Here is a 21699-nt window from a genome sequence, read left to right as displayed (position 1 = left end):
ATAAAAGAATGTTCTTGTCCATGGGAAAGGTATATGTGAATTATATTGTTTGTTCAAAGATATGTGCAGCTTGCTCACATATGTTCAGAGGAGAGAGCAATAGATGATGGATGATAGGGAGGGAGGGAGGGAAGGAAGGAGAGAGGGAGGGAAAGAAAGAACTGGGGGTGGGACAGCATGTTAAAGGTGGTGGAGCGGGGTATGGGGGGGGGAGGGGTATGCTGGAGTTCTATGTATGGGGTTTGTACTGTTTTTGCAACTCCTCCTGTAAGACTGAATTTATTTCAAAATGAAATCTATTAAATTAAAAAAAAAAAACCCAGCACACAACAATGTAAAATTCACAATGTCTAGAACCCAATCAAAAATTACCAAGACCGCAAAAAAGTAGACCCCAAACTAGAAGAAATATCAATTAACAGAAACAGATTGAGAAATGATACAGATGATAGAACTGGTACACAAGGATGTTAAAACAGCTATTATAAATATATTCAATATGTTCAAGAAAGTAAAGTATAAGCATAATGAGAGAAATTAAAGATACAACAAACTGACCTTTTAGACATGAAAAGTGTAATATTTTAGATGAAAAATACACTGGAAAAAAAATAAACTGATTGGGATTAACATCACATTAAAAACTGCAGAAGAAAAGATTAGTGAAGTTGGAAACATTATAATAGAAACTATCCAAAATGAAACAGAGTAAAAGACAGAAACCAAATGAACAGAGTATTAGTGAGCTGGGGATAACATCAAAAGACCTAACAAACATGTAAGTGGAGTCCCAGAAGGAAAAGACAGACAGGTTGTCTACACTTTTATTGTTAGTTACTGTAAACACATTATTGTGTAAAGTCTCTCTCTATTTTTAGTAGATATTCTACTTTCTGTATACACTGATTGGGCCCAGAGAGATTCCAGGCTGCAAAAAATATATTATCTGAAGAAAAGCATATCAAGATTTTCCAAATTGATGATGAAAACTATAATACACTAAACACCTACTATCATTCAAGTAAAAGATCAGATCCTTTCAAAGTCATCATGATCTATTAAGCAAACAGCATTTAGAATATCTGATCTATATTATGAAAATTAATTAAAAACTGGTGAGAGCAGGATCTTAGAAAGATTTTAATGAAAAAACAGTTGAAATACAGTTTGTGAGCTTAAAAGGGAACATGCACATAAATGGGAAAATTGAACATGTAGCAATCTTAAGCCCTTCTCCATGCCACTACAGGATCAAAGAGTCAGGATATTTCTGTATCAACACTACTGAGACAGGTCCAGGATTTGCAAAGATCTAACAATCAACATAAAAATTACATTTTCTTAGTAGAGTCATGGTTGCCTCTGGGGGTGCTGGAGGGAAATGTGGGTGACTGTAAAGGGTATAGCGTTTCCTTTCAGAGTGACAAAAAAGTTCTAAAATTGATAGTGCTGATGGTTGCACAACTCTGAATATACTAAAGGCCACTGAACCATACACTTTAAATGGGTGAATTCCATGGTATGTAAATTATATGTCAATAAAGCTGCTGCCAAAAAAAAGGGGTGAGTGACACAGAAGCTATATTACATTTCTCACATTATAAAAATGTTCTAAATTGTTACATTTTACAATAAAACAAGCTGAGATGTAGACATAAGTTTACAAAGACTACACACCAGCTACCAAGGCATCAAATATACTGATATAAAGACAGAAACAAAGTTCAAGGACCCCTCAGGTCTTAATCAGGTCTTAGTAAGAACTCCATAAAGAGTAAAAGAGATAAAGATTTGTGAATAATCCTATTGCTGACAGCAAAATAAGAGAAAGAAATGTGGGCACCATTCATACTTCAACAATTCCTTCTAAGCCTTCATAGGAAGTAAATTATACTTTCAGCAGCATGGACTCTCTCTGGGCTCAATAAACATATCCAAGAAAGTAAAATACCTATTCAAGGTAAAGAGAAACTTTAAAAGTCAGTATGGTTACAATTACTGACAACAGAATAAACAACCTAGTTCTCTCTCTAGCTACAATACTAACAACACATAAATTCTTCCCTTACAGAAAGTACAATGTAATGGCCAGATTCCAAGGAAACCACTAACAAGATCAATTCTTGGGTAAATCTACTGTAACCAAAAAAACCAAAGCATTATGTCTATGAATTTCTCCCTAAGACAAGGAAAAAATTTAATGATGTACCAAATCTTCTCTACAATAGTCTTCACTGTAATAGGATTTTAATATATTAGCTTCCCTTTTTAAAAATAACAAAACTGAGGCAAAAAGAGGTTAAGTAATCCAAGGCTACGATATGCTATGGTAAAAATGAGAATAGATTCAAATCCTCATCTTAATGCCAACCTTTTACAAATATTAATTCTTTTGCATAATTAACAGTTCATGTTAATTTGTTTAGTAAGCATTTATTAATTCAAGAGGTTAGTGGCTGTTCTAACCTTATCTCCTAAACAAAAAAATTAGGTGCCAGCATATAATAAGGTTTTTTTTTTTCTAATTCATAAATGTACTTTACATTTTTTAAAACTTAGAAAGATATTCAAATTATATCCTAATTACCTGTACATTTAATGAATCACCTCTTTGATGCTGGACCTAGCTACAGAGACACCTATACACTACTTACCTAGAGGATTCTTTCTTGTAACCACACATACCCTGGCTACTGGTAATGCCCTAGTCTTGAATTCTGATGGTTCACACAGAAAGTGTAAAACATAACATAGGAACTCTATCAATACTTAAGCAATTGAGGCCTGAGAGAACCCAAAGTAGAAACCCTTATTGACGGGAGAGGAGAACTCTTAGGACAAATGTTTTCAACATGTTCTAGTGTTCTGAAATTATCTGTCTAAGATGTTTCAGGAATTCTGTGAAGGTTGTAAATTCTAATTTACTTTTACTTACATATCTAACTCTAAAGCTATATTAATACATCCACTAATCTCTGAATCTGTTAGGAGTTTGCAGGATGAACTGTGGCTGATAAAACAGAAGTCTCTTTCTTGACCCACCTCCCAGACTGGGTTAGGTCTGTCTGTTTATGCTCATGTGGCATTCTGCATTTTCCCTTCATAACACTTGGAAAACTTTCAATCTCTTGTTTGACAACCGTCTTCCCCCACTATACCAGAAGCTCTAAAAGTGAGACCATTTCTCTCTCTTTCACTGCAGACTGTTAGCATAGTAATAATAAGGTAGGTAGATGCTTAATAAGTATTTCATGAATGGATTGATGAGGCTATTGCAACAGTTCAAAGGAGAGATAATGAGGCTCAGAGAGTCTGAGTTAAAGGTGGTAGCAGTGAAAACGTAAAGGAGAGGTTCTGTGAACATGGAATAAGGGGAAAAAGGGAGCAAAAAAAATAATCTGAGATTTTTAAACTTGGGAGACTGGTTGAATGTACCTTCATTTATAAAATTAAGGGAGTTTAAAAAAGAGCTGACTTTTTCTCTTGGACATGCTAAATTTTTTAAGTGCTAGGGAAGTCCAAAAGAAATGAAGTCCTAGTCGGTTTACGATATACCATAAACACAGCTTTAAAAAAAAAAAAAATCAAATTTCATTAAGAAGCAAAGCTCACATTTTCTTTTCATTATTCATATTATTTCCTATTTTTCTCCCCTCACATCTGCCTTATTAATCATTGTAGAATATTGGAAAGACAATTTTTGAGTTATTTTAGAAACTAAGGTGCTTAGTAGATTTAAAAAATAAAAAATAAAAAATAAAAAAACAAGGCTTTCCAAACTTAATCCATTATATATAACATGTGAAAAACAAAATGAGAGACAAATATTAACAAAATACAGTATTAAGATAATGAAATGTCTAGTATAAGATAGGAGAATCAGTGTAATCTCATGTTTAAAGGCAATTTACTTTGAACATTTGCCAGAAGGAAAAAAAAGACAAGTATAAAAATATTCATGGATAAAAGTATTTTGGTAAAAACTGTTATAACTGCAAATAAGTTTTCTAATTCAAATATTAAAAAATACCGATTCTTAAAATATGGTTAGATTAAATGTTGACAGCTTACCAAAGGGAACCAAGAAGCTGCTAACTCCTGTTCTTCAGAATACACTGCCCCTGGTTCTTTTCAAAGAACTCTTAATTTTTTACCTTGGGAAGCTTTACCCTGAAGTGAAAGCAAATTCCATATACAATAAAAAATATCTCTCAACATTCCAAAATATCAAGGATTTTGTATACCAAGGTTTAAAAAAAATTAGAGAAAAAAATTTTAAATGTTCACTAAAGTTAAGTATTATATATGCAATTAAGTATCAAGGGCATTTAAAATAATAAATGAATAGAGAAGGATAACTATGTTTAACTTAAAGTCACTGGACAACTTTCAGGAAGATGGCAGAGTAGATGAGGCTGAACGGGCTTCTCCTCCTCCGTGAAACTAACAGAAAGGGGCCAGAGAACACCAGTGACTGTGGTTCTGGGGTGTGACTGGACATAGAGGGTCCCCCACAGTACGTCAAGGGAATACCTGACAAAAACAGAGAATAGAGGGCGGCTGGAAGGACTGCTCCTCCCCTCCACCCCCAACAACTGCAAAACCGCAGCCAGGCAAGGGAGTGAGCAGTGGTTCTCCACTCACGTCCACCGACCCTGACAGTATGCTGGGGGGTGACCCTCCACAGCCAGACAGCGGGGAGCTCCTGTGAGGGAATCTAGTGAGCAGAGGTTGCTCTCCATCAACAGAGATGGGGGGCTGCAACAGTGAGAAGTGGGGAAGGGAGAGATGCCATACCAGTGATTCAAGCCCCTCCCACACCCCAGAGACTCGCGGGTGCAAGGCAAGCAGAGAAATGGCAGGCAGGGTGCCCTTGATCAAGGGCACCCTGCCTGCCTACTCGGGGCCCATGTTGCAGCCCCAGACTGGGATTACTGGTGCACTGACTGGTTCCCCACCCAGTTTGGCCTCCAATCACTGCACTGAAGTTCAAGGAAGACCTACTTGAGAGTGCCACCTACCTGTACATAGGGAACCTGCACTCCAGCAAGCTGTACCTCAAGAATGCCACCTGCTGGTGGGTTTGGGAAACTGCACTCAAGCTAGCTGTGCCTCAAGAGTGCCACCTGCTGGTAGGATTGGGAAACTCCACTCCAGCAAACCAAATTATATATAAAAGCTCAATTAATTCTGCACTTCCCAAAATAACCCTATCAAGATAAACAAGTGCCTCAAAGCCAGCAGAAAATTACAAAGCATTTCAAGGATATAGAAGATATGGACAAGCCAAACAAATTAAAAAGAGGAAGGGACACAAAATTGAAGCAATTAATCAAAGAAGTACACACAAATATCAATATTGTGGCTCAGGATATAAAGGAATTGAAGAAGACCCTATAACAACATAAAGAGAAATCTGCAAAAGTAAATTTAAAAATAGCGGATCTTATGGAAATAAAAGATACTGCCAACCAAATTAAAAATATTCTTGAGACACGTAACACCAGATTGAAGAAGTAGAGGAAGAAATTAGCAACTCAAAGATAGGGTGCTAGAAAGTGAAAGCACAAAGAATGAATGCTGAAAAAATAAAAAAATTTGAAACGGCTCTCTGGGAAATGATGGACAACATGAAGCACACAAATATAAGAATCATTGGTGTTTCAGAAGAGGAAGAGAAGGGTAAAGGGCTAAGAAGGGGAACAGAAGGGTAAATGGCTAGGAAGAGTATTTGAAGAAATTGTTGGGGAAAACTTCCCAACCCTTCTAAACAACATAAATATGCAATTTAAAGATGCCCAATAAACTCCAAAAGAATAAAACCACATAAACCTACTAAGAGACATACGCTGATTAAACTGTCAAATGCTGAAGAGGCAAGACTTCTGAAAGCATTAAGAAAGAAGCGATTAACCACATACAAGGGAAACAACGTAAGACTAAGTAGTGACTACTCAGCCGGCACCATGGAGGCAAGAAGGCATTGGTATGACATTTTTCATATTCTGAAAGAGAAAAATTGCCAGCCAAGAATTCATTATCCACCAAAGTTCTCCCTCAAAATTGAGGGAGAGTTTAAAATTTTCACAAACAAACACTGAGAGAATTTGTTAACAAGACACCAGCCCTGCAAGAAATACTAAAGAGAGTTCTACCAGTTGAGAAAAAAAGGAGAGGTCTGGAGAAGGGCACAGAACTGAAGAATTATTAGTAAGAGTAATTTAAAGGGAAAAAAAGAGGGAAAAAAGATCTAACAATTAAAAATCAAAGGATAAGATGGCTGATTCAAGAACTCTTTTCACGGTGATAACTTTGAATGTGAATGGATTAATTTTCCAATTAAAAGATACAGACTGGTAGAATGGATTAAAAAATATGACCCAGTGATAACGCTATTTACAAGAGACTCAGCTTAGACCCTGCAACACAGAGAGACTGAAAGTGAAAGGACGGTCTGCTGGTTTGAATGTATCATGTCCCCCAGGAAAAGCCACATGCTTTGATGCAATGTGGTGGGGCAGATATATTAGTGGGGATTAAGTTGGAATGTTTGGATTAGGTTGTTTGCATGGAAATGCACCCCACCCAACTGTGGGTGATGACTCTGATCGGATAATTTCCATGGAGGTGTGGCCCCACCCATTCAGGGTAGGTCTAAATTAAATCACTGGAGCTATATAAATGAGCTGGCAAACAGAAGGAACTCAGTGCAGCTGTGAGTGACGTTTTACAGAGGAGCTACAGCCAAGAGGGACACTTTGAAGAAGGCACAGAACGCTGAGAGAGTAGCTGCAGATGAGAGACAGTTTGAAGCCGGTCATTGAAAGCAGACTCTTGCTCCTGAGAAGCTAAGAGAAGACAAACACCCCAAGAGCAACTAAGAGTGACATTTTTGAGGAACTGCAGCCTAGAGAGGAACGTCCTGGGAGAAAGCCACTGTGAAACCAGAACTTTGGAGCAGACGCCAGCCACATGCCTTCCCAGCTAACAGAGGTTTTCTGGACACCATTGGCCATCCTCCAGTGAAGGTACCCGATTGTTGATGCCTTACCTTGGACACTTTATAACCTTAAGACTGTAACTGTATAACCAAATAAACCCCCTTTTATGAAAGCCAATCCATTTCTGGTGTTTTGCATTCTGGCAGCATTAGCAAACTAGAACAGATGGAAAAAAAGATTCCACGCAAACTGCAATCAAAACAAAGCTGGGGTAGCTATACTAGTATTGGACAAAATAGAATATAAATGCAAAGATGTCACAAGAGATAAAGAAGGACACCAAGTATTAATGAAAGGGATAATTCACCAAGAAGAAATAACAATTATAAATATTTATGCACCCAATCAAAGAGCTCCAAAATACATGAGACAAACATTGGCTAAACTGAAGGGAGCAAAAGACACATCTACAATAATAGTGGGAGACTTCAATACACCACTCTCTTCTATAGACAGGACTAGCCAGAGGTCTAATAAGGAAATTGAGAACCTAAATAACATGATAAATGAATTAGACTTAATAGACATCTATAGATCGTTACATCCCAAAGGACCAGGATATACATTCTTCTCTAGTGCCCATGGAATGTCTTCCAGGATAGATCATATGCTGGGGCACAAAACAAGTCTTAATAAATTTAAAAAGATTGAAATTATTCAAAGCACATTCTCTGACCACAATGAAATGCAACTAAAAATCAACAACCACCAAAGAATCTTTCACAAATATATGGAGGTTAAACATATATTTTTTAACACACTCCTAAACAACCAGTGGGGCAAAGAAGAAATTGCAAGAGAAACTGGTAAATATCTAGAGATGAATGAAAATGAGAACACAACATATCAAAACCTGCATGATGCAGCGAAGGAAGTGCTGAGAGGGAAATGTATAGCTCTAAATGCATATATCAAAAAGCAAGAAAGAGCTAAAACTAAAGACAACTTAAGAGGCTAGAGAACGATTAGCAAACTAACTCTCATGCAAGTAGACAAAAAGAAATAAAAAAGATTAAAGCAGAAATAAATGAGCTGGAGAAAAAAATCATTGGAGAGAATAAATAGAACCAAAACTTGGTTATTTGAGAAGATAAGCAAGACTGACAGACAAGCTAGACTGACAAAGTCAAAAAGAGAAAAGACACAAGTAAACAGAATCAGAAACGAGAAAGTGATAATTACTACAGATCCCGAAGAAATAAAAAAAAAATCATAAGAGGATAAACAACAGTATGCCAACAAGGTAGACAATTTGGAGGAAATAGACAATTTCCTGGAAACACATGAACAACCTAGACTGATCCAAGAAGACTCAGAAGACCTCAACAAAACAATCACAAGCAAAGACATCCAATCAGTCATCAAAAAACCACCTACAGAGGAACTAAGATGGCAGCTAGCTGAGACAGGGCGAAAAAAACGCCTCCGTGAAAAACACTAGCTAAAAACCAGAAAGTGACCTACAATACCGGTTACAGCGATGCACCAACTGGATGAGGGCTCCTAGCTCCAGAGGGGCCGTATACTTGGTGAAACCGGGAGTTGGCATTCTGAAACGAGTAAGCTGGCTGGAAAACCCGCAGCCACGTGGCGGGATGGGGAAGCCAGGGTTCAGCGTATGAAGACCAGCTGGCTGTTTAAAAAAAAAAAAAAAAAGAAGCGGCTCCAGTAGCAACTGTGGAAACCACACAGTAAAACACAGCAAGAGGGGGCTGGGCTGGCCTCTTGCTCTCTGGCCAGGAAGATAGCCCGCAGCAGATACCCTTGGGTTCGGGGGAACGGAGGAGAGAGCCGGAAGCAGAAAGAAACCCCGCGGCTAGCAGCTAGCCCCTGGAGGGCTGGATAAACTCCTGCCTGGGGCTGTGCCCACAGCCCAGAGCCCCGCCAGTTGCCCGGAGCTGGGAAGGAGGAACGGTGCGAGGAGGGGGGGGCTGAGACGCCCCGCTCAGCCATTTTTCCTTCAGGCTGGGAGTGCGCCGCCGCATGGCCTGGCGGCCCAGGGCTTCCCTTGCAGGATGGCGCGCACTGATGACGTAGCATAGCCTTCTCTTGGCTGAGCTACGGGAGGAGAGCGGCTGGGAGGAGGGATCCGCTCGGAGAACCCAGGGACGCTACACCAAGTCCGGTGGTTTATGGATCAGTGAGAGAGAGGGTCTGGGGCTGAACTGAAATGAAGGCTTAGACTTTTGTGGCGGCCTTGAATCTCCGGGATCCTGGGGGATTTGAACATTAGAACTGCCCTTCCTCCCTGGCTACCCGTACACACGCCCCACATTCAGGGCGGACAGCTCCAGCAACACACCCAAACTGAGTTCTCCAACTGAACCCACAAGAATCATTTCCCCACACAAAGTGGAAAAAAGGTTGAGAACTGACTCGAGGGATATAGGTGACTCACAGACGCCATCTGCTGGTTAGTTAGAGGAAGTGTACGTCACCAAACTGTGTTCCGGAAAAATTAGATCGATATCCCTTTTTCTTTACAACTTGAAAGAGCCCTATCAAGCAAAACAAATACCAAGAGGCCAAAAACAACAGAAAATCTTAATGCATATGATAAAACCAGAAGATATGGAGAATCCAACTCCAAACACACAAACCAAAATACTGGAAGATACAGTATACCTCGCAAAATTAATCAAAGATCTACAATCGAGGAACGAAAACATGACAAAGGATTTAAAGGACATCAAGAAGACCATGACCCATGATATAAGCTACATAAAGAAGACCCTAGAAGAACATAAAGAAGACATAGCAAGAGTAAATAAAAAAATAGAAGATCTTATGGAAATTAAAGAAACTGTTGGCCAAATTAAAAAGACTCTGGATATTCACAATACAAGACTAGAGGAAACCGAACAACATCTCAGTGTCCTAGAAGCCCACAGAACAGAAAATGAAAGAACAAAAGAATGGAGAAAAAAATCAAAAAAATCGAAATGGATCTCAGGATACGATAGATAAAATAAAACGTCCAAACTTAAGACTCATTGGTGTCCCAGAAGGGGAAGAGAAGGGTAAAGGTCTAGAAAGAGTATTCAAAGAAATTGTTGGGGAAAACTTCCCCAACCTTCTACACAATATAAATACACAAAGCATAAATGCCCAGCAAACTCCAAATAGAATAAACCCAAATAAACCCTCTCCAAGACATATTCTGATCAGACTGTCAAATACTGAAGAGAAGGAGCAAGTTCTGAAAGCAGGAAGAGAAAAGCAATTCACCACATACAAAGGAAACAACATAAGATTAAGTAGTGACTACTCAGCAGCAACCATGGAGGCGAGAAGGCAGTGGTATGACATATTTAAAATTCTGAGAGAGAAAAATGTCCAACCAAGAATACTTTATCCAGCAAAACTCTCCTTCAAATTTGAGGGAGAGCTTAAATTTTTCACAGACAAACAAATGCTGAGAGACTTTGCTGATGAAAGACCTGCCCTACTTCAGATTCTGAGGGGAGCCCTGCTGGAGGAGAGACAGGGAAAGGAGAAAGAGATATAGAGAATTTTAACAGACATATATAGTACCTTACATCCCAAATCACCAGGACACTCACTTTTCTCTAGTGATCACAGATCTTTCTCAAGAAGAGACCATAAGCTAGGACATAAAACAAGCCTCAAGAAATTAAAAAAAAAAAACATTGAATATACTCAAAGCACATTCTCTAACCACAATGGAATACAAATAGAAGTCAATAATTTTTGAACTGTAATTCCACTAGTTACTTCCTACATGATATAAAATACACAAACTCTAAGGACAAATCAGTGGTTTTGAACTCAATGTAAAATATGTAATTTTAGACAACCTTATAAACACGGGGGAATGAAGGAGTATGGGAACATAGTTTATGTGTCCTATTGAAGTGAAGGTGGTATCAAAGAAAAACAAGATTGATAGGGATTTAAAAGGTTAATTTTAAGCCCCACAGTAAACACAAAGAAATTACCAGAGAATATAACCATAGAGATGAAAAGTAGATTTTAGGTTAAGAGAAATGGGGGAAAGGGCAATGGGGAGTTAAGAAATGAGTGTAGGGTTGCTGTTTGAGGTGAAGGGAAATTTCTAGTAATGGAGGGTGGGAAAGAGCATTACGACATTCTAAACGTGATTAATCCCACTAATGAAAGGCTAGGGAGGGAGTGGAATGGGAAGATTAGGCTGTATATATGCTTCCCACAACTGAAAAAAAAAAAAAAAAAACTCAGTCCTAGATGACAATTGAATACTAAGGATGAACTTGGATGGGACAGGAGGGATAGAGGACAGGTGGCTCAAAGGGACACAGTTGAGACATAAGGAAAAGGAAATATAGAATGTAAGCTTTGTATCATTGTTGAATCTACTGTACTTCTTAGCTGCGCTTAATGGGATTGCATGAAAGAATGTTCTTGTTCATGGGAAGTGTATACGTGAATTATAGTGAATGCTCAAGGATGTGTGCAGCTAACTCTCATATGTTTCAGACGACAGAGCAACAGATGATGGATGATAGGGAGGGAGGGAGGGAAAGAATAGCAATGTGACAGCAAGTTAAAGTTGGTGGATTGAGCTACCGGGGGAGGGGGGGGTCAGGGTATGATGGAATTCTGTGTATGGGGCTAGTATTGTTTTTGCAACTGTTCATATAACTTTGAATTTATTTCAAAATTAAAAAAAAAAAGAGGCATGATGTCGGTAAAACTATTCTCAAATGGTTCAGAAAAAAAATATGTATATACACCTATCTACAGAAACAGAGCGAAAACAGATGATAAAAAAGGTGGGGTAAAATGTTAACAATTGATGAATCTGTGCAAAGGGTATGTGAAGTTCTTTGTACTACTCTTGTAACTTTTCCATAAGTATGAAATTATATTAAAATAAAAGGTTTTTAAATGTAAAAAAAAAAAAAACCTACAAATAAAAGCCCAGGGCCAGATGGCTTCACAGGGGAATATTACCAAACTTTCCAAAAAGAACTGACACCATTCCTACTCAAACTCTTTGAAAAAACTGAAGAAAAACAAACACTACTTAATTCATTTTATGAAGCTAATATGACTCTTGATACCAAAACCAGATAAAGACACAACAAAAGAGGAAAAGTATAAGCCAATCTCCCTCGTGAATACAGATGCAAAAATCCTAAACAAAATATTGGCAAACCAAATCAAAAGGCACATTAAAAGACTTATTATACACCATAACCAAGTGGGATTCTTTACTGTCATGTAAGGGTGGTTCAACCTAAGAAAATTCATTAATGTAATTCAACACATGAACAAATCAAAAGGGAAAAATCATATGATCATCTTGACAGATGCTGAACAAGCATCTGACAAAATTCAACATCCCTTTTTGATAAAAACACTTCAAAAGGAAGGAATTGAAGAAAACTTCAATACGATAAAAGGCATATATGAAAAACACACAGCCAGCATAGTACTCAATGATGAGAGGCTGAAAGCCTTCACCCTAAGATCAGGAACGAGACAAGGATGCCTACTGTCACCTCTATTATTCAACATTGTGCTAGAAGTTCTAGCCAGAGCAGTTCACCAAGATAATGACATAAAAGGTATCCAAATTGGAAACAAACATGTAAAACTGTTATTATTTGAAGATGATCTCATATTTGAAAAATCCTGAGAATTCGACCACAAAACTACTTGAGGTAATAAACAAATTCAGCACAGTGGTGGGATATAAGACGATTGCACATAAGTCGGTAACGTTCTTATGCATTAGTAATGACCTAACTGAAGAGGCAATCAAAAAAAAAAAAAAAAAAAAAAGAAATCCCCTCACAATAGCAACTAAAAAAATCAAGCACCTAGGAATGAACTTAATCAAGGACATAAAAAACCTCTACAAAGAAAATTACAAAATTTTACTAAAATAAAAAAGGACCTACATAGGAGGAAAAATATCCCACGCTTATGGTTAGGAAGACTAAATATTGTTAAGATGTCAATTCTGCCCAAACTGATCTACAGATTCAACGCAATCCCAACCCAAACTCCAACAACCTACTTTGCAGACTTGGAAAAGCTAGTTATCAAATTATTTGGAAGGGAAAGGGAGCTTGAATTGCCAAAAACATCCTAAAAAAGAAGAATGAAGTCGGAGGACTTACACTTCGAGACTTTCAAGCCTACTATAAAGCTACAGTAGTCAAAACAGCATGGGATTGGCATAAAGACAGACATACTGATCAATGGAATTGAATTGAGAGTTTGGAAATAGACCCCCGAGATATACGGTTGACTAATTTTTGATAAGGCTCCCAAATCCACTAAATTGGGACATAACAGTCTCTTCAATGAATGGGGCCGAAGAACTGGATAACCATAACAAAAAGAATGAAAGAGGACCGCTACTTCACACACTATACCAAAATTAACACAAAGTGGATCAAAGACCTCAATATAAGAGACAGTACCATAAAACTCCTAGACAATAATGTAGGGACACATCATTAAGACCTAGTATTAGGAGGTCGCTTCTTAGACCTTATACCCAGAGCACAAGCAACAAAAGAAAAAAATAGATAAATGGTAACTCCTCAAAATCAAAAGCTTCTGTAACTCAAAAGAATTTATCAAAAAGGTAAAGAGGCAGCCAACTCGATGGGAGAAAACACTTAAAAACCATGTATCTGATAAGAGACTGATACCTCACATATCTAAAAAAATCCTACAACTCAATGACAATGTATAAACAGCCCAATTATAAAATGGGCAAAAGATATGAAAAGACATTTCTCCAAAGAGGAAATACAAATGGTTAAAAAACACATGAAAAAACATTCATCTTCCCTAGCTATTATGAAAATGCAAATCAAGACCACAATGAGAAATCATCTCACACCAATAAGAATGGCTGCCATCAAACAAACAGGAAACAACAAATGCTGGAGAGGATGTGGAGAAACTGGAACTCGTATTCATGGCTGGTGGGACTGTATAATGGTACAACCACTCTGGAAGACAGTTTGCCAGTTTCTCAGAAAACTAGATATTGAATTACCCTATGATCCGGCAATTCTACTTCTTGGTATACACTCAGAAGATCTGAAAGCAGTGACATGAATAGACATTTGTACACTGATGTTCATAGCAGCATTGTTCACAATTGCCAAGAGATGGAAACAATCCAAGTGTCCTTCTACAGATGAGTGGATAAACAAAATGTAGTATATATGTATGATGGAATACTATGCAGCAGTAAGAAGAAACAAGGTTTTGAAACATATGGCAATATGGGTGAGTCTTTAAGATATAATTCTGAGTGAAATAACTCAGACACAAAAGGAGAGATACTGTACGTTACCACTTTTATGAACTATCTGAACAATGTAAAATCAATGTCTTATAATACAAGAATACTGGGGACCTAGTGATAGACAGCAACTAGTGAGGAGGATATGTTAATGATGGTGAATTCAAAGGTATGGTGATGGATAAGGGTGACAATTGTTTGTTAATGGGATTATAAGTATCAGAGCTGTACTGAAAGCGAATAGGAATGAAAGGAGTTGTTTAAAGTCATGTTTCCCACAGAACAGCATCACAAATACAGATAGGTGCTTGCATGATATACCTCTAAGGTATGACACTAGCACAGAGAGTTGAAACAGGAAAGTACATGGGAAAAATCTACACATTGAGTACTAGGGACTAAAATTAATAGGAATATCATACTAGTCATACTAGTATTACACAAATACTAGGGACAAATAATTAAGGGCCAACAAGAGCTACAAGATGCTTTGGGTCATGAGAACTGTTTGGAATGAAGAGTGATGAGGACCATACAACTAAGTGATGATAATGTGAGAAACGGATGTATCATCGTGGATATAACATACACTACATGAACTTAGGAACCCCTTACTTTATAGGTTAGGCCCTCAATACTGAGGCTTGCTCAGGCGAAAACTTATGGCTGTAAAGAGGAGGCTTAGCCCACCTGCAACTATGCCTGGAAGTCACTTCCAGATAACCTCTTTTGTTGCTGAAATGTGGACTTACTTTCTTTGGGCCTAACTCTGCAAATAAATTCATTACCCTCCCCCTGGCATGGGAAAGGAACCACAAGATGAACGAACCTTCCTGGTGATGTGGGACATGGATTCCAGGAATGAACATGACCCTGGTATCAAGGGATTAAGAATGCCTTTTTGACCAAAAGGGGGAAAAGAAAAGCAACAAAATAAGGTTTTAGTGGCTAAGAGGATTCAAATAGAGTCAGGAGTTTGTCCTGGAGGTTACTCTTATGCAAGCTTCACCTAGATATACCAAATGACCACAATATGATAAGCCCAAGTCAACAGTAGTCCTGAAAACCTTAAAGAATACCCATATCCCTATCTGAGACTCTATAAAAGTTTCATTCACTAAGTTTATTCATCAGAAACCTAAATCCTTCAGAGTGCTCCTATGCCAGCTAAGCCCCAAAACCCAGAGGCAATAGCCTCTTCAAGAACATCAACTAGATGAGCCCCCTTTGCTCATAAAGTTGACACCCCTTTTTAACATGAACAGGTTATGATGGTCACTGCCTAGACATCCCTGAAGATCAGGAACGTGATTAAACTAGAGGAAGCAGCAGCAAGACAAGATGGAATTTAACAAAGGATTATGAATACTGAATCTCCACATAATTTTCTTTTTCTTAGTTGCTAGGGCATTAGAATAGTCAGAAGGCAAGAATTGAAATGTAACCTATAGCATCCTTTGAAATTTGTTCTATAGCTACTTGTTAAATCGTAATTTGAAAGCTATACCTTTTTGTATACGTGTTAGATTCCACAACAAGGAAATAACTGAAACTATAGTACTGTAACTCATAATAACTTTGGAAATTTCCTATATATCTACTTGTTAAATCATACTTTGAAAGATATTACCTTTACATATATATATGTTATGATTCATAAAAAGAAAATAACTGAAACTGGAATTATAACAGTTGTAATATTTGTAATTTTATTTGAAATCTGCTAACTATTTGTTAAATTGCACTTGAAAAGCTATCAATTTTATGTATATACGTTATATTCTACAATAAAAAATACAATAAAAAATTGTATGGGATGAAAAAAATCTGACAGTAAAATAAATCTAGAAATAAATTGATGTGTTTTCACAAAATGAATAAAAAATAAAGTCACATAACAAATGAAATATACAAAAAATCTGCTTAAAAATCAAATATTCTGGCAAAATCAACATCCATATTACATAAATAATACAAGTTCAATCTTTATTTTAAACCTATAACCAAGGAATGCAAAATTTTTAATGACAGAAGCTGTTCGAATGGCAATATGTGTTGAACCTATACTTAAAACGTAGCTCCAAAAAACTAAACTGGACTTACAAGGCTCTTTTATCAAATATGGAAGTCTGATATTTAACCTGAAGGCACTGAACGTTTTCAGCCTAAACGGATCCTGAGGAAAAAACCTAACACTATATCACTATTGTTTACAATGTGCTGTGAAACAAAAGAAGATGAAAAGGAAGTAAAACAGCATAAAATTTAATTTTGAAAAACTTTAATTTTGAAGCTACTATTAATCAAATTAACTGACAGAACTCTAGGTTTGAGTGCTCCTGAAAACCCTTAAAAAGAACCAAAAAAAAAAAAAAAATCTCAAATTTATGCCTTCAAATTGAAAAGACTGTTTGCACATATCTATAAAAGAATTTTTCCTATAGGAGATGTTAAAAAAAAATCAATAGGGATGGGAGTAGCCATATTTTCCATGAACTCACAGAGGTTATTTAATTTTTGCTAATCAATCCAGTCCCCTCCGGTACAACAGTGGTCATTAAACATTTGCCCTTGTTATCTATTACTTTGCTAAATGCACTTTTATTGAGATAGATTCATACACCATAGAAATCATTCAAAGTATACAATCACTGGCTCACAGTATCATCACATAGTTGTGCATACATCCTCACGATCAATTTTAGAACATTTTCATTACTCAGAAAAAAAATAAAAAGAAAAAAGAAAATCCAAATCCTCTCATACCCCTTATCCTCCCGCCATTAGTGACCATAGTATTGGTGTGGTACATTTGTCACTGTTGATGAAAAAGTATTAAAATATTACTGTTAACTGTAGTCCATAGTTTGTAATTAGTACATTTTTCCCATACACCCCTCTATTATTAACTCCTTGTAATAGTGTCATACATTTGCTCCAGTTCATGAAAGAACTTTTTTATATTTGTACAGTTAATCACAGGCATTGTCTACCACAACATTCACCATATTACACATTCCCATATTTTAACCTCCAACTTTCCTTCTGGTTACATACATGGGTCTAAACTTCCCCCTTCCACCATACTCACATACCACTGAGCACTGTTAGTTATCCTCACAATAACGTGCTACTCTCACCTCTGTTCATTTCCAAATGTTTGTTCAACCTAGTTACACGTTCTATACATAATAAGCAATCACTCCCCAGTCTTTAGCCTCATTCTCCTTGTCACATATTACCTTTTGAAGTTATAAAGCCTATAAAAAATTGCCTGTCCCCCCCACCACAGTTTAAATTTAAATTACACAGTCATACCTAATACAAATATGCAATATTCTTATGCTCTGAAAAACCAACAATCTATCACTAATTGTCACATTTTTAAGAACATTTTATAGCCTTAGCTATAAAATACCCTCAAAAGTTGTCTAAATTAGGAAAACATAGGGAACTAACTATCTGCAGGACCTTGTATTGGACGATAGATTCATAGACTTTAAACTGAAAGCGTGAACAGCAACAAAAAATAAACTGGACTTCATTAAAATTAAAAAACTTCTGGGCCTCCAAGGACATTATCAAGTTAGTGAAAAGACAGCTAACAGAATGGGAGAAAATATTTGGAAATCATATGTCTGGTAAGGGCTTAATATCTAGAATATAAAAAGAACTACAACTCAACCACAAAAAGACAACCCAAATAGAAAATGGACAAATGATTTGAATAGACATTTCTCCAAAAGAGATATACAAGTGGCCAATACACACATAAAAAGCTGCTCACCTCATTAGCCATTAGAGAAATGCAAATCAAAACCACAATGAAACACCACTTCTAACCCACCAGGATGGTTATTTTTAAAATGGAAAATAATAAATGCTGATGAGGATATAGAAAAATATAGGAACACTCATACATTGTTGGTGGGAATGCAAAACGGTGCAGCCACTGTAGAAATCAATTTGGCAGTTTCTCAAAAAGTTGAACATAAACTACCATATGACCCAGCAATTGCATTTCTAGTTACATACCCAAAAGATTGAAAAGGGATTTGGACAGATATTTGTATACCAATGTTCACAGCAGTATTATTCACAATAGCCAAAAGGTGGACGTAACCTAAATATCCATCAGCAGATGCAAAGATAAAATGTGGTATATTCATACAATGGAATAGTACTCAGCCTTAAAAAAGAATGAAGTCCTAATATACATGCCACTACATGGAAGAACCTTGAAAACATGTTGAATGAAATAAGTCAAACACAAATCATATTGTACGATTGCATTTATAGAAAAGAGCTAGAATATGCAAACACATAGAGATTCAAAGTAGAGTACATGTTACCAAGTACAGGGACAGGGCAGCATGAGCATAGGGAGTCAATGCTTAATGAGTGCAAGGTTTCTGGGATGATGGGAAAGATCTGGTAATGGAAGGATCACATTATTATGAATGTGCACATGTATGCACACACACATATGCTTTGAGGATCCACTCAGTGTGTTTTGTTACAATCTTTGGTTCTGAGCCATTAACAACAGTTTTATTGGTATCTAAAAACTGATTTGCCAATAGACAACAAAGATATGTGTGCTGTAGTTACACATGGTGGTGAATGGAATCTTTGGGAGTGGATGAGATGGGAAAGTTTATGTTGTGTATATGCTTCCACGATTTGGAAAAGAGCAACTAAAGAGACAATAACAATTAAATGCACTACATGATCCTGGACTAGACCCAATAACGAAAGAGAGAGGCCCAAACGGACATTACTGGGACATATGAAAAAACTGGAATATAGACTGGAAGCTTTCTATCATGTTAACGTTCTTGAACTTAATAAATGCACTTAAGGTGGTTATATAAGTGAATATTCTTGTTCTTAGAAAATGTACATGAAAATATTATATGTTCAAGATGTACTATGTACATCAACTATTCCCAAATTTTTAAAAAGCTGATAGATACGGTGATAGATAAGTAGCTATGGATAGATGGAATAATAAAGCAAATGTGACAAAATGCTACAATTGGTACATCTGGGTAGGCTGAAGTTCTCTATGGGTTTTGTATTATTTTTGGAACTGTCCCATACATTTGAAATTATTTCAAAATTTAAGTTTAAAAATTGTTGTCTAAATTACACAAACTTCACTTCTAGCATTATATTTAAAGATACTTGAATCCCTCTATATTTGAGTTCAATATGCCAAAGCAAATGAGCTCTAATCTCATGAAGATTTCCTGTGGTACTAAAATTACCAGGGTTTAAAAGTCAAAAGAAGACAAAAGTCTGAAGTCAGAGATTTCACATAAAAATCTAAATTATATATTACCCTAGAACAAGATTATGAGCAAGTTACATTATTCTTAGCTCACTAACCATGAACAAATTGTTTCAATTCAATTTTATAAATTAAATTAATGAAACCAGGGACTCAAGGTCTTCTTGTGTCTAAAACTCAAAGAAAATACAATTTCTAACATTCTACTACAAAGAAAAAATAAAAACTTTCCTTTATAACTATCCTTCAAACATCTCTTTTAGTGCCTTGATAAAAACAGGAAAACATAAGGTTTTAAATTACTGAGTCTTTTCAGCATCATTTAATTTGAATAGATCACAATATGTCTTCCAAGTCAATGCGTATTATTTACTTGAAATTTTTTATAATTAAGATGAATTGTTCAAGATTACTCATATCATATATTTATCATCATTGCTGCTTCTTTATGAAAGAAAGAAGAGAGGGAGAGAGGAGAGCGAGCTTTCAATTCCCTCAATACTTTTAAAATCAATCTCCCATTTTTTCCCTCCAAATGATCATTTAGTCAAAAGAAAATACACACATCTTTGAAGTTTATACTGGCAAATCAGTTTTTAGATATCAATACAACTGTTGTTAATGGCTCAGAACCAAACATTGTAACAAAACACAGAGTTGATCCTCCAAGCATATGTGTGTGCGTACATGTGCACATTCATAATAATGTGATCCTCCCTCATACACATTTTAAAAATTCAAATTTTTTGAATACCAAAATATCTCTACATAACACAAAGAATACAATAAAATTGCCCTCTTTAATGCTTAAAGAAAGAACAATTTCTAAAGCTACGTCAAAGAGGAGTATTATACCAGGATTGCTGTCACCCGTCAACTTCAATTCAAAGCAAAGTACAACTCTGGCATCCCAATAGATTATCTACTTCTCTGATGTGACAGTACATATGTATAGAGTCTTTCGTCCCTCCCACAGCCTAGCAGGATGTCAACATCATCTTAAGTCAAAGCAAATCCCTCAGGTCATAACTTCAGCACCCTAAGAACCAGAAAGCCATGGCCTTCATTGTCGTTACTACACAGCAAACAGATTCTCTAGTCCCAAGGCCCCTTGGATTTTATTTCGGAAGGCGGGGTGGAAAATAAGCGCGCAGTGTTTCTCAACGCCGCGTTCCTGATACCAGAAGCAGCATGAGCACAAGTGTTATGTGGGTCACTCAAAGAGGAAGAAACAGAACGAAGCTTCGTGACCCTACAAGTTCAGTAAAAATACCAAAAGCCTCAAGGGAAAAGGGAAGAGATCTTCGGGGAAAGGGGACAGAACAAGAACGATCTCTGAGGTGGAGAGTGGCTGGGTCTGGCACAAGTCCAGGGCGTGGGCAGAGACCAAGGAGTCTCTCGTCCCTCCCCTCCTCACCAGAGCCGGTCACTCCGCGAGGGGTGCGGCAGAAAAAGGGGGTCGGGACTGGGGGAGGGCGGCGCCCTGGGGGACCGGGGAGAGGGGGGGCGTGTCCTACCTGAGCCGTGGCGGACGTAGGGATTTCGGGCGTTAATCTCCGGTCGGACTCAGGGCCAGGACCCGCAAGGGTCTACCCTCAGGAGGCGGGACTGCCGCCCCCTGCCCATCCCCCGCCGCCTGACGGCGACGGGACCCGAGCGCGGGTTCGAGGGCCGGCCGGCTGGGTAGTCCCCTCTGGTACCGACCGTGTTCACTGTCGACGGCGGCGGCTGCTGCTGTTACTGCCCTTTCTGGCCACCCCCAGCCGCTGCTCCTGTGCCAGCCTCTGCTCCTCCTCCTGTCGCCGCCGCCGCCGCCTCGCCCCCACCGTTCCCATCGCCGCTGCGGCGACTACTGCAGCGCCCGCTGACCCGACCCGACGTTATTCTCCCCCTTCGCAACCCGGCACAGCCTAGCCCACCTGCCCTACCAGTGCGCACGCCCACCTTTCCGACACAGATGCTGATTGGACAGCGCGTTCGGAGCCCGCCACGTCAGTTGGCTAGTCCCAGTGCCTATCAGAAAGGGGGCGGAGAGTCGGGTAGAGAGCGTCTCCGCCCCCCACCGGAGGAATGCCGCTATCTTCAGGTTTGCCTGAGAGGGCGAGTTACCGGGAAAGGAGCATCACAATGGC

General features: G+C 38.0%; 1 protein-coding gene across 2 annotated transcripts in view; it reads right to left on the bottom strand.

Moving 5' to 3' along the window:
- Positions 1-21442, bottom strand: part of TTBK2 (tau tubulin kinase 2) — a 296380-nt gene extending 274938 nt beyond the window's left edge. For both annotated transcript variants that reach the window (XM_037834173.1, XM_037834174.1), the window contains exon 1: positions 21085-21442. The gene's annotated coding sequence lies outside the window, so the exon portion shown is untranslated. The remainder of the gene's footprint in view (positions 1-21084) is intronic.
- Positions 21443-21699: the final 257 nt, after the last annotated feature.

This window comes from Choloepus didactylus, chromosome 4 (assembly GCF_015220235.1).
Source record: "Choloepus didactylus isolate mChoDid1 chromosome 4, mChoDid1.pri, whole genome shotgun sequence".
NCBI lineage: Eukaryota > Metazoa > Chordata > Mammalia > Pilosa > Megalonychidae > Choloepus > Choloepus didactylus.
This window is presented reverse-complemented; position numbering and strand designations above follow the sequence as displayed.